The sequence below is a fragment of the Paroedura picta genome, chromosome 2, assembly GCF_049243985.1.
Source record: "Paroedura picta isolate Pp20150507F chromosome 2, Ppicta_v3.0, whole genome shotgun sequence".
In the NCBI taxonomy this organism is placed as follows: domain Eukaryota; kingdom Metazoa; phylum Chordata; class Lepidosauria; order Squamata; family Gekkonidae; genus Paroedura; species Paroedura picta.
In genome coordinates this window covers 135,016,725-135,030,413 of record NC_135370.1, presented here as the reverse complement: position 1 = coordinate 135,030,413, position 13,689 = coordinate 135,016,725, and the positions used below count along the sequence as shown (strand labels likewise).

At 41.8% G+C, this 13,689-nt stretch overlaps 1 long non-coding RNA gene across 1 annotated transcript in view; it reads left to right on the top strand.

Moving 5' to 3' along the window:
- Positions 1-1,158: 1,158 nt before the first annotated feature.
- Positions 1,159-13,689, top strand: part of LOC143828803 (uncharacterized) — a 63,041-nt gene continuing 50,510 nt past the window's right edge. Inside the window, exon 1 of the long non-coding RNA XR_013227886.1 lies at positions 1,159-1,236. This is a non-coding gene — a long non-coding RNA (uncharacterized LOC143828803). The remainder of the gene's footprint in view (positions 1,237-13,689) is intronic.

The following is a 13,689-nucleotide window of genomic DNA, read 5'->3' as shown; positions in this document are numbered from 1 at the left end:
CACAACTGGTCCATAATTTTTCTAGATACAAACTGCTGGAGTAGTAGGTAGCAGGGAAAAATAAAAACAGAGGAGTAGATTCAAGTAGGGTTGCTGTTGGGTGGGAAGGAAAAGGAAAAAGGAAGAAAGTAATTTCTGTTCAGGGAAAAAGGAAATAGTGTGTACGTAGGATGAGATATCCCCTGAAATCCTGGGGTTCCCACTTTTATTTATTTATCTTCTTTAACAATAATAAAGTTCAAGTTGCATGCCAACAACTCATTCCCTGCCTGAATGGCCCTTCCTGGGGGGGAGTGCCACCAATAGGGAGAGAGTACTCTCCCAATGAGGGCCAATTTGCAGACAAATCAATTCCTGTTTGGCCCTCTCTGGGGTCATGCCACCAATAGGGAGAAAGCACTCTCCCAATTATGGCCAATTGTGGGGCAAATGACCTCCTCTTTCTCTTTGTGCTGCTTGCTGGGTAGAAGAGGAGCTGGCCTCCCTCAAAGGCCCTGATGCAGGTAAGTTGCCACATCCTCAGCCATTTTCAACCCTTCATCTCCCCCAGGCAAGGGAGGGAAGCCAGCTGCTTCCTTTGCCTCCAGTGGTCTCAGGTTTCAGCTCTCTACTGGAAGGAAGCACAGACAAGCTGACAGAAAGCATCAGTATTTCAAAAACAGAATGCTAAGGGACAGACAGAATGCAATGAATGTCTTGACTCAGTCCAGTGAGTCAAGGGTTCATTTAGTCAGCCCAAGGGCATCACCAGAAGGAGCAGATCACAGGTAACTACTTGTTCTGTTCACCTCCCAGCCTCAAGTTAATATGGGCTGTCAGCAGCCTCTCAGTCCTCATTCTTTGAAGACTTACCATCTTCAGCAGTCACCAACTGTTTTGCCAACGTGGTGTGGTGCCTTTTAGACTGGAACTCTCTTCTAGCATGTAATTGGCATTGGTTAATCAGCCAAGTGGGCTGACTAGGTATGGAGCTGCAGCTGGAGGCTGGACAGAGCAATCTGGAGCTTCTGCAACAACTTTGGAATCTAAGCCCTGGTTTGTCTGCAGCTCCATTCCCTCTTGCTGGTCAGAACTGTCTGCCTGTTGAACATCTGGCTGGACTAAGCTCTCATCCTGCTAAGGCTTGGGTGAAGCTGAGAGCTCTTGGCAAGACCTTTCCTCCTCACTAACAGGTTCAGGACTCACAACACCTCCCTGTGGCCCTGTAGCCAGCCATCAGAGTAGTTGGATGGGAAGGTATGTACAGTGGTATGTACTGTGTATACACTTGTATGGGGGGAGCAGGGATAGTGGCCTCCCAAAACAGCTTTTTTCTCCAGAAAAACTGATGCCTTCCTTCCCTCCCCCTTCCTTCCCTCCCCCTGCCTAGCCGGGCACACGCAGGGTTAGTGCAAGGGCAAGCACGGTTACTGAGTCAAGCAAGTTCAAAGCACATACCAGAGAGTAGTCAAAAGTCCAATCTGGGACTTATCAGGAATTGTTAGCTGACAAAGTCCAAAGGAGAACCAAAAGAATTGTCATTTATCTTTATCAAGGTCAAGCCGGGAATCAGTCAAACAGAGCTTCGCCGAAGCATCGGGAAGCAGGAGACCAGTCAAGGCAACAGGTGGACATGTGCACAAGGTTGCAGCCACACTGGGAAGCACTTCAGCTGTGCTTAAGAACAAGCTGAGCTGTCACACCAAGTGGCTGCACCTGGCACTCAGCCTTCTTCCGATGAATGAGCCCAACCTAGCCTGTTGCTGTAGTCTAAGCCGAGCACTTTTCCTGCGTGTTGCCAACATTGTCCTCCTGCATTCCCTCCTGCGCTCTGGAGATGAGTCTGGGCTGTTCAGGGGTGTTGCTGCAGGCTGAGGTAATGCTGGTTCAGAGGGCATGGTGCTTGTCTGGCTGGGACCTGGTTGTGGCTCCCTATCGGGACTTGCCTCTCTAAGCAGCACCCTGCTGCTTTGCTCCAGCTCCTCCACTTCTTCCTCCGAGGGAGCTGTCAGAATGAGCTCAGGCAGTGGTGCAGAGGCACCCTCTGGAGACGGGGCCATGACACCCCTCTTTTTTCTCTTTTTCATTCTCCCTCCTTTCTCCTTCCTTGAGTCCTTTGTCCTTTGTTGTTGATTCCTTCCTTTCTTCCTTTGTCTTTCCTTCCCTCCATCCTTTCCTTCCTCTTTTTCTTTATTTCCTTTTTCTTTCTCTTTCATTCTTTCCTTCATCTCTCCTTTTCCTTCCTGCCTTCCCAGTCAGCTTGGTGTAGTGGTTAGGAGTGCAGACTTCTAATCTGGTGAGCCGGGTTTGATTCTCTGCTGCTCCTCCACATACAGCCTGCTGGGTGACCTTGGGCTCGCCACAGCACTGATAAAACTGTTCTGACCAAGCAGTAATATCAGGGCTCTCTCGGCCTCACTTACCTCACAGGGTGTCTCTTGTGGGGAAAGGGAAGGCGAATGTAAGCTGCTCTGAGACTCCTTCTGGCAGAGAAAAGCAGCATATAAGAACCAACTCTTCTTCCTTCCTTTCTTGCTTTCTCTTTCTCCCTTTTTCTCTCTCCATCTCTTCTTCTCCCTCTCTTTGTCGTTCTTTCTCTCTCCCAGTATTTTCCTTCCCTTTCATTCCTTCCTTTTTTTTTACCTGAAAAAGGAAAGTATGTTCTGCCCCTTTTAACAAGAATGGATGAACAGCAGGTGCTGATCAATGAGGATGTCAAATGAAAAATAGTCCTCCAGATAAACAGGAAACAAATCAGCAACCAGTGTTACAATCTCAGTGCTAGTGTTATATGGTCAAAATGCTTAGCTTTGAACAGAAATCTGGCCAATGTATTCTGAATTAATTGTCCAGGTTGCCTTCAAGGATAGCTCCATGTAGAGTATGCTATAACAGGCAAGCCTTGAGGTTACCAAAACATGAATCAGCCTGGCCAGATCATCTGAATCTTGAAAAGGGAACAATTTGTGAGCCAAATGCAATTCAAAGTCCATCTGCATCAGTATATTTTCTTTCAAGTAGCTTCTTCCGAGCATTTTACACCTGTGAAACTCAAAACATTTTTTTAAGTGCAAATGTAGTAAGTTGAAGGGCTCACTGACATTTGCCAGAATGAAACACAGGAAAGTAGTAAAATAGCCTGGACACATGGACAGATGTTTGCGATTCTGTAGTTGCCACTCAGTTACATTTTAGAAATGGGTTCCTTTGCTAACAGGAAAACTCCAAACCATGTGGATATGCAGATGGAAAGTGCAAGTATGTACTACAGGGTCAAGGTATTGTGGATCCAAATGTTATACAATATGAGGGAACTAAACAATAAATGAAGCAGAGGAACTTGACTGAAAATTGTTTTTACTGGGAAAGAGGAAAACAAATTACCTCAGTGCATCTAAATCATTAATCACTGACATTTCAAGTAGAGAAAGTGTTACAGCCAAATGATGGCAAGGGCTTTTAAACTTGAACATCACAGAAAGGAAAATGTTTTTCTGAGCAACATTTTCCCTGTATTACAAGCCTTCAAGAAAAGGCCTGTTTTCCCCACAGCCAAGTACCATTTCACACAATGTAAACTATGAACACTTCATCCTTAGCAGTTGTGACTGTTACAACTGAAACAAAAATATTCCCAGAATAAATGATATTTCACAAATAGTTTGTCAGTTAAATGTCCATAGACAGAGATAGCATGATCACTTAGTAGGTGTCAATTTGATCCAATTTCTGACAATGCAAGAACCTTTGTTGGAATTGGCCACTGGGAGGACCAGGACTCTCAGCTTCCTTTCCATGTTCTGAGACCTTTTCCCTGTGTCTCCTGCTATCCAGCATCTGGTTATCACAGTGTCAGTTTACTGCTTTGTGCGCAACTGGGGGAGTAGCCATGTACCAACTAACTGCCCCCCCTTCTTCCTGGTGCTTCTTTTAAAATAGCATGTGCAAGACAGTGGAGTTTGATGTGGTACAAACAACAACTACCAGTATCAAAACTTATAAAGTATTTCATAAAAAGAACATGTTCACAAGTATACTGCCTGCACAGCACTAGACTGAGCAAGGGATTAAAAAGAGAGAGGATAAAATGCAATTCCTCTGCTCTTCCCTCTAAACTTGCCAGAGTAGGCTCCTTAGCTTAGAAAGTTACAGATGTTCTACAAATTATTCATTACCTTGATGCCTCTTTTAGGTGTGCAGGCCAGATCATGGTAATGACTGCCTCCTACAGACCTCAGTTAAGAGTTTTTGTGTGCCAGTGATATCAGCACAAAAGAGAGACCCTTTGACAAGAGTTCCCTTAACTCATGGTTTCTCAGAGCAAGTGTGTGCAAATAAATGCATGTAAAATATATATACTTTATTAGAAGAAATTTAGAAATAGTGTGTATATATGTGCATGCGCACGCACACACACACACAGCACAGCATAATTCTCTAGAATCCCTATCTTCAGTACTACCTTCAGTACCATGGTCTAGGAAAAGCTATTGAAAGATTCAGAAAACCAAGATGGCTGTAGCCTTCATCTATCTGCAGAGTTTTAAATCCCAATCTCAAGGCAGTTTGAAATGGAGAGAGAGAAAGGATTTGATCTCAAATATCCTAGTTCCGAACATAAAAGAAAATTATAGTTTCATCAGCTAATGAAGAATAATAGGTTTCTTGGCAGTGTCAGTTCTAAATCTTAGATGTGAATGAGTGAGGAAATGGGTCAGCAAAACAGCCCTGTAATTTGTATGCGTGTGCTTATAAGTGTTCATTTGCCTATCTCAGTAAAAGCCCTAAAGCGACCAGATGTACTATGATTAAATGCAGGACATTTGGCAGATGCAGACATTGTTGGCCCATATTCTCATTGAGACTGGCCTGACCTACAGACAGACTGCCTCACATGGGGCCAGAGCTGTCGTTCTTTTATGGACATTTCTGTGTAATGAATACAGCTAAGCGTTACATACAATATGCTAGTCATGAAGTGGAATTTTCTCCAATGGAGTGTCATAGGTGCGTGAGTTCAGATGAAGGAATTTAAACACAAACCAGAGCTGCTGACTGCTCATCAGGGAAACATATACACAGCCGGGACCTATCAGGCTTTTATGTTGACGCAAGCTACCTTCAGTGTTTAGAGTTCATTTTCCAAATATTGTGCAACACAGAGCTATCTACCTAACCTAGACTTTGTTGGAACAGATGAAGGGGTGGGGCTGGGTTTGTCCTGGTGAATTTCTCCAAACTCTGGTTAGGAGAAATACGCTGGAGTCACACAAGAAGATTCATAATTTATTTTCAGAGGAACACTTTTGAGACTGGATTAAAAGATCAATAAGGCTGATGACAATAAGAATATGCTAATTGTTCTGGTGATAAAGACACGTTGCTTTGAAAACACACTGTTTCAGCAAGTACTCTACAAATGAAACATAATTCTTTTGAGGAGGCTTCATCCCTGCAGAAGCATCTTCCAATTCAACAGGTTCAAAAGTTCATTACAAAACATGAACAGTTTTACAGGATGTAAGACTTTGCTGATGGTCATAAGTCAAGGTGTAAGAAATGGTGATATAAAGACTAATTAATTAGAATGGCAGACATGTTTACAATGAACAGTAATAGCCAATTTTATCATAAACTAGGAGATAAGTTCATTTTAAAGGTGGAAAGGCAGAGGGAGGACAGAAGGACCCTCACAGACCAGGGGGGGCTGCAGTAAGGTGTACCAGCCAGGACTGCATGGTGGAGTGTGGGTAGATGGGTCCTTCCGGCTCACCTGGCAGCCAGGAAGCCTGAGAGTGTGGTGTGGCCATGGTGGCTCATGTGGACTGTCTTCCCCACCTTCCCAGCAGCCAGGAGGGGTGGCCATGGTAAATCATGCTTGGATGGTCCTCCATGCTGTCCCAGCAGCCAGAAGGGTGGGAAACATGGCACAGGCACTGTGGTGTGCCCTAGAGTGCGGCTGGACAGCTGTCCCCAGCTCCCTGGTTTATCTCCCATGGTCAGGATGTGGTTCTATAGAAATTAATCTGAAGTCTGATATTAGTGCAGCTGTACGATATGTTTTAACCAGAAGACCATTCAACAGATGCATTTCTGAGTCAGAGAATGAACAGTTGATTCTGGGGTGTGTAATCATGGAATTCCAGTTGGTTTTGGCTAAAAAGCAGATTCCACAGGGGCAAGAGTTCTACAGCAAAAGGAAGGAAAAATGTGGGAGTAAATCTTGGAAGCAAGGACAGGGTAGGCTAAGGCACAGTCATTAAAAAGAAGTTTCTTCCAGAATCTTTAAACTCCCAAATAACCAGATTGCTGAACATTATGGTATGTGTGTCAGCTTTATGATTCACTATACTTCCTTTTGAATAATTACAATGTATATATAATGGAAGTAGACAATTGCAAGTGGCAATACAAAGGGTTTACTTTTCATTTTAAGCAGGCATGAAAATTTGATATTACACATATTAGTATGTGTAACCTGCCTTGAGTCCCCATGAAAATAGTGAGCTAAAAATAGGATGGATGGATGGATGATAGTTAGACAGGCAGGCAGAGAGGACAACAACTATGAATGAGACTGTTCTCTGTGGTCCTTCACAATGCATCTGTTTGATAATATGGTTGAATGAAGTGGCACACAAATACTGCATGTCCAAATGGCACAACATCTCACATACCAACGTACTGTTCTCAATTTATTTAAAAGTTCTGTTTTATTTAGAAGTTTTGTTGTTGTTGTTAGGTGTGAAGTCATGTCGGACCCATCGTGACCCCATGGGCAGTGATCCTTCAGGCCTTTTTGTCCTCTACCATTTAGAAGTTTAATGAGAACATATGCATTTCTAGGCTAAAGCGATGCTCAAAAATTCTTCTAGACATAGATAGATGCCTTGTCTTGGCCATAATGTTCCTGGCCTAAGGCTGGGAATTTTCCTGAATATAATTTTTCAAATTATTCTGTCAGCTTTCTGTTTATTGATTAATATTGGTGTCTAAGTCCCAGTTCTTCATCTCTTCCAAACATCAATGAATAATGAAGACTTCCTTCACTTTCCAGGCATGTATTATTTCAGCCTAAATGTTATGGAAATATTTGTAAAATTGCAGTCAAAAGGACAAACCCTAAACAGAATTCTAGTATAACATACTAAGTAAGAATGAGATATAAAGCTATACACACCTGGGCTGAATCTGCATGGAGCTTTTATTCCAATCCTAGGTCGATTCAGTCCTTGCCGTCTACACTGAATGCGATTTTCATTTTGATTTTGAGCAATTTATATTTTTTCATCTGAAACAATCATGACTGATGCAGAATGACCCTACCTTTCCCCCATGATATATTGGAGTGGACATAACCCTCGATATTTGAAAGATCAGCATGAGTAAAGGTGCAGCTTTCTGCTTTTCCCGAACTAACTTGCCGCCTTGAGCCTCCAACACTGTAGAAAAGTCATGATTGGCCAGGGCATCATTTCAAAGGCTTCCTCGTATCTAGGTTGCAAGGCTTCCCTTAAAAGAGAAGCCCTGACTTCTCTCTGCAGATGCTCCAGGAGCATTAACTTCTCTTGGCAGAGATTTTCCTCTTGGATTTATTCCCCCTCCTCTGCTGTCTCCAATCCCCCCCCATTCAAGAAAAGAAAGAGGCTCCTGCTGTGCTTGGCTCCCCTCCCTTCTAGGCTTCCCTAATCATGTGCAGAACACTTTTCTGTTTCAGTGGGGGGGAGGGGGATATAGGAAGACGTGAGTTCAAATCGATCTGAATTCAGCAGGATCCAAAACAGAATAAACAAAAATAAGTGCAGAATCAGCCCTGGATTGAACTTGCCTCTTGTCATGAACTCACTGAAAATGGTCCTAAATTACTATAGTTACTGCTGATGGGGGGGGGGATATAGATGAGCCTGAAGGATAGAGAAAAAACTCTAATCTCTTAACCATAGTCAAAAGTTCAGCAAACATAATGCCATATCTATACCAATCTATCTTTCAAGAATATCTCTCCACATTTACAGAATTGTTTCCTCATAGGTAAATCTGAGTAATTAAAAATTTTCTATTTTTCTGCACAATTTAAAAGTAATAATCAAAATTAGAAAAACCAAATAAAAGCAGAAATAATGGTAAAATTAAAGGTTAGAGGATGAATGTCCTTCACCTATTAATGTGACAAAAGTATTGCTTTGTCATCAGCTAGCATAACTGAAACAAAGTTCTATTTTCACCTAAGTCTACAATAGCTCAATAAAGGAGAGTAGGATAATTTTAGAACAAAAATATATACAGTTTTGTTCATTTTAGCACTGTAGTTAGCTTTGCCTTATTACCCCATGCCTAACATCTGATCCAATCTGCGTGGACTGGATTGTTTCATATTTTCAAACATTCTGAAGGAGATTCATTTCTACTCATCTGACTCAGGGTAGTGTTTTGCCAGTGGTAGATGTGATCCTCATATTGAGATGGGCTGCTGTGCTCCTTCCAGATCCAAGGTCTCGGAGTTTTAAAGTATGCTTTATGTATTGAGGTGTGAAGGATGATACTGTGAAAAGAACCAGAGGCTGTCAGCAGTTCATTTTGGAGGGAACACCCTTCATGATGAAGAAATACGTATTCTTTTTTCTTCCTCTACATTTCATTTCATTACACCCTTAGTAAAGTTTTACACATGCTTAGGGGTGGCATTTTGAATTTTCTCACAAGAATCTTGAGTATGTAGCAACTCAAGTTAGCTATCTGAAATAATGTGTATTAGCCTTTGAAAAGCAGTTATCTCCTTTAGAGTCCATTCTTTTGCATGTTTATTGAGGATTTACTTCTGTGTTCAATATGATTTAGACCCTAATGAGCATGTGCATGGCTACTGCCTTAGCTAGAACACCATAATGAAACAAAGATTTTAAAAGGGTAAGCAAGAGATGTGAATGTATTAGATGTTAATGGTTTAAATCTGACAGGCCCTGTGTAATATCAGCGACCACAAAAATGTAACAAAGATGATGTCAGCCTTATTCTCAGATAAAATGTCAAAGACAGGATTTTGATACTTCTGTGTCTTAGGGAATAGGACAATGGTGAATCATCATGCAAACATACAGTGACAATGAACCTAAAAGAAGGGGAAGGAAACTTCCTCTTACCGTTGCTTAGTGGTTTTAATGTGGGTGGTGAAGTAATTTCAGTGTGTGTGCCATAACAAACTCACAAAAGGGATATCAAGAAACGTCTATACAGTAAAATGCTCCTGTCTGAAATTAGACAACCCCACCACAAGGAAAGGATAAAGATTTTTCTGCTGAATATATTATCTGTAAAACGAGATGGGATAACACAGAATATAAAACAGGTATTATGACAACTGCTAGTCATTTGAGAATACCCAATAAAAATATTTCGTGTTACACATTCTGGAGCCAATATGATACATACCTATAGAATATCACATTCTGGGCTCCACACCAGTTTTAAAACCTCTCATTGTTATAGTTGTCCAAGTGTAAAAAATTTGTGCAAGGAAAGAACCCTAGTTTTTATTAGGGTTGAATACTTGTCAGTTCAAGTTACTTCCTGTTTGCCAGAGGTGCTCAGGCAGACAATTAATTAATAGGCTGCTTGACTGTTCAGAACCTGTTTGCACGTATTCTCAGAAACATACTACTTAGTGGTCATCAGAAACCAATTCCTGGCTGATGAGGAATCTTCTGGGAGTCAGCTTCTGATCTCCTCCTGAGGAAATTTTGTTCTGTATCCACCAATATTTTAAAGGACTGCCCTGACTTATGTTGTCCAGGCAAGCCTGGTCCTGTCAGAGCTTGGAAGCTAAGCAGGCTAGTATTTAGAGGGGAGACCTCCAACGATTAAGACTGAGTTTCTCCAAAGAACACTAGCGGTGATGATGATGCAAGATGTCATAGTCCCATTGTATACGGCACTGGTCAGACCACACCTGGAGTACTGTGTGCAGTTCTGGAGGCCTCACTTCAAGAAGGACATCGATAAAATTGAAAGGGTACAGAGGAGAGCGACGAAGATGATCTGGGGCCAAGGGACCAAGCCCTATGAAGATAGGTTGAGGGACTTGGGAATGTTCAGCCTGGAGAAAAGGAGGTTGAGAGGGGACATGATAGCCCTCTTTAAGTATTTGAAAGGTTGTCACTTGGAGGAGGGCAGGATGCTGTTTCTGCTGGCTGCAGAGGAAAGGACACGCAGTAATGGGTTTAAACTTCAAGTACAACGATATAGGCTAGATATCAGGAAAAAGTTTTTCTCAGTCAGAGTAGTTCAGCAGTGGAATAGGCTGCCTAAGGAGGTGGTGAGCTCCCCCTCACTGGCAGTCTTCAAGCAAAGGTTGGATACACACTTTTCTTGGATGCTTTAGGATGCTTAGGGCTAATCCTGCGTTGAGCAGGGGGTTGGACTAGATGGCCTGTATGGCCCCTTCCAACTCTATGATTCTATGCAGAGGCAGGCAATATCAAATCACCTCCAGCCATCCCTTGGATCTCCTGGCTCTATACTATATACATCATGTGATAAACAAATAATTCTAAGGAGTTAGGAATCAAGAGCTGGATGTCAGGATCTTTTGATCTCCCAGCGTGTAAACTTTGCTGCCTCCCAGATGTGCTGAGATGCAGCAGATTTGAAGGTGCACAGTTGATTTCTCTTTGCTTCACCTCAAGTTGTCAGTTTGGACTGCTGAGAAATGGAGTGAAGCCAGCTCTTTTTGCTGTCCCATTTGCCACACATAGATTTAGAGCATGGCATCTGTCCCTGCCCAGACTGGAGTGGAGGAAAAAGCTCTCTGTTGAAATGTCACTGTGTAGTTATTTTGCTAAGTGGGCAGTGTGGCTAAGAAGTTGAATCATTGCTGATAGACGTCCCATCAACTGTGGGCTGTCTTTTGACCAAAATGCAGCTGTCCAGCAGCTGTTCACGGTGCTCAGTGTAATCCAAAAATATTCTTAACTTGTTCACAGTTTGATAGTCAGTGCTGAAAATTTGCTTGTCGAACAGGTTCAGTAAAAAATTCAAGACATCCCTAATTCATATTAGATACAAGAAATGCAGTTCAGAGTGTGGGTTTTATCCAAAAAGAGGACGACCCATCATGGCATGTCCCAGAGCATCCTTAGGATACTTATTTGCTATAGATGAGAAAAATTCTCTATGGCAAGAGATCTCCTCAGAGAACTAACTGTCTTTGATAATTCTAGCGTTTCTGAGTGTAATCCTGAACACTCTCCTCAGACCATAAACCTCATTTAATTTAGAGGGATGTAACTCTACTCAGGAACAAAATGTTAAACTGTTGCAGCAAAAATAAGCAGGAGTTTTGAAACCTTAAGGTCTAACAAAATGCTATCCCAACACAAGCTTTCTTGTATTAGAGTTCATCTGAAGAAGCTTATACTGGAATAAAATTGTGTTAGCCTCTAAGGCCTCAAAAATATTCTGTTTATTTTGTGGTTTACACATTGCTTTTTAAATATTGACATTTTAGTACATATGTAAAGAACCATGTAAAGAATGTTGTCACCATGTGGGGGAAGACTAGTCACTGTCTTCCTCCCTTTTCTTTTTGCTACCACTATCCCTGGTAAAAATTCAGTCTCCCCCACGATAGGTATTCTGAGGCCAATGCCACAGGTGTATTAATTTAGGATGCTGAGTAGATGTAGGCGGGTAAGGAAGTACGGTCTCTCTAATTAAACAGTTTTTATTTCTAGGCACAAACAAGGCACAAATTCAGAGTAACAAGAGAGTTCTAGGTGCATTAAGCAAAACAAAGAAAAGCTACTCAACTAGATATTTACAATCCATGACATAACTGGTCTTTGTTGCTTGCATGATGCTCCTTCTCTTTATCTGCACCTGTAGATATCTTTTGCATGATTCTCCTCTGTCATCCTTCATGGCCAAGCACATAGGTGAGTCAACCACAAAAGCAACCACCAACAGCTCCACAAATGAACTCCCAAATGAAGGAGCACTCTTCTTTTCAGACTGCTCCTCACAGTCTGAAATGGCTGGGGCCTTAGCCAATCTTGGTGCCAGATCCTGGGGCTCAAGGCTGGCAGAGAACATGAATCTTCCAATCAAGAAGTATTAACACATCAAAGAGGTAGTGTGTTTTCTTTGTTAGTGTAAACAATGTTCTTTCTCTCTGGACAAGAGTACCTTTACTTCATTCTCCCAGTCACTTGTGTGCCCTTTCATCACCATAACTGTCATAGCATCTCTTGCCCCTCTTCCTGTCAACATTATATTTGTGTTCACTAACTATGGAAACAAGTGGTAAGAGAGTTATATAGTGTGATGATGGTAGTACTTCTGATGACACCCTATGATTATCCAGCAGATCAGTTTTTTTAAAGTATTACAAGATTCTGTAAAACCTGCAAACAAGGACAATTGTAACAAGAGTGCATACATCACAGGTAATGAATTATTCTACTACATAATTTAATGTTCTCTGAATATTTTCTGTTTCCAGCCATGAGGAATGCTATCACAATTTAACATATGCATGCCTCAGGAAGTGAGATACTGAATGTTATGTACTTTACAAACTTGCTTTCCTTTTCTTTTTACCACAACATAGCAAGTAAATACAAAGCATAGTCCAGTTTTTTTCCTATTAAATTAATGCAGATCAGTATATAACAAGAAACGCAGAGTAAAATATCTGGGGAATCTTTGAGGATTAGATTCTCATCCAAATTAGATCTTACTCTTCATTCTCAGTCTTACATCTGTTGAAGTATGTTTCTCATTATGGTTTTGTGGAATTTCCGTTTACGGTAAATTACAGACTGTATTGGTGAGATCATGTTGTTTATTTTGAATGGCTCCTTTATTAAAGAAATCTAATCCAAGAGTACCCTCAGAGAGCATTTTGTGCAACAGGATATTAAATTAGTCTCTTCACAGACTTACACAAAGTTACCTTTAACCATAGCCTAAATCCTATAGAAAATGCTCTGTACTCGAAGGATGCCCCAGAAGATTGTATAGAAGGCAGAAATGAAAGGAGGAATCCAGAGAACTATTCAACACTCTCACCATATTTCTTTACTGACAGTGAAAAAAGAGGAAGAAAATAGGAAGGGTGTGATTCAAAAGGACTGAATAAAGATGGGGAATAACAAGTCCCCTTTTCCATTCTAGCAGATGCCTCTTAATGAATAATTCAAAATTCAAGTGGCTATGACTAAGAAAATGTGCACTTCTGTACGTTCACATTTGTTTTCCAATAGTTAAAATGACCTGTAATCAAGTAATACTTTGGCAAATGTTCCATTGTCAAATGCAATATTGAGGGGCTTTTCGCACGCCTTCAAAATCGCACAATGGTTGCCAATTGAAAACGCTATTGATTTGCCGTTATGCACAACGTCGTTGACAATCTGCCACACACCTGAAACTGATCCGCAAAAAGCGCTTCCAGGGAAATCCCCAAAAGTGGATTCACCCTCCGGAAAGCGATACACTCCTGCAACCAATCTGCAACACTAGCGAAAAAGACCTGTGCGTTAACATTGTAGCGGTTTCTACAAAGTCCCTCCCCCTGGCTCTCTCCTCTGATCCTCCGGCGAAGCGATCACCATTTTTTTTTTCTCCGAGCGAGCGGGGATAAACGCACCAGCGAGCCTCTTTCTGTTTAGAGGCTTCCCCGGCTTCAGTCCCTCCCCAGAGTCACTAAGCACA